The following is a 948-nucleotide window of genomic DNA, read 5'->3' on the forward strand; positions in this document are numbered from 1 at the left end:
AGAGAGAGACAAAAGAAATTCAATATGCTTCATCCTGATTATAAATGGCTTTATAATAAACATTATCGGAATAAAATTAATAAAGCTAATATTGCTATACAAAATAATATCGCACGGAAAATTATTAAAAAATATAACAATATCCGTCAATATTCAAATGTTATCAAAATTCGTGGTTCTACGGAAATATTTATAACAAATATTTTGAAGAAACTTGACATAAAATGCAATGTCGAAAAAAGAATAAAAGCTGAAAAAATCGTTCGTTGGTGTATGCATACTAGGGACGATTATATTCGTAACATGAACAAAATCTTAGCTTTGCTCAAGAAGAAATCGGAAGTATGTTTAACACTCGTTACTGAATGTTCTACACATGATGAAAAATTATACGCCTTGTGTGGTAAATCAAAACATACTGCTTCATCTGAAAATTATTTTAGTGAAAGTATATATAATATCATAAAATAAATTTTCCGAAAAATCTAATAATGAATGCGCAAGGGCAAGTTGTTAATATATTACCTTTAATAAGGGCACGAACGAAAAGATCATGGTTATGCGGTGATTTCTGTAAGATTGATGATCCATATTTAATCTTACGTTATCAAAAATTTCTAGAAATTATTAATGTATGCACTTTAAAATATATACCAAAACTTTTACAATACATTAACAAATGTACATTAAACCTGTCTAATATAAAATTAGGTCATACGCGTACTTGTTATAGTAATCTATTTCTTTGTAAAGCAATGTTTCTTCCGATACAATTACTTTCACCTCATTTTCCCAAAGTAAGAAATGTTAGACGTTTGATATATCAACTGTCACATTTTTATCATAAGATGTTAAGTATAGATTCATCGTTAATTAATACGGATATGCATGCATTAGAAGAAATTGTTATTTCAGCACAACAAAAAGGAGATATATACAAATATCAAC

The sequence above is a fragment of the Odontomachus brunneus genome, unplaced genomic scaffold (genome assembly GCF_010583005.1).
Source record: "Odontomachus brunneus isolate Ranch 3 - 2012 unplaced genomic scaffold, Obru_v1 Obru_scaffold_241, whole genome shotgun sequence".
In the NCBI taxonomy this organism is placed as follows: domain Eukaryota; kingdom Metazoa; phylum Arthropoda; class Insecta; order Hymenoptera; family Formicidae; genus Odontomachus; species Odontomachus brunneus.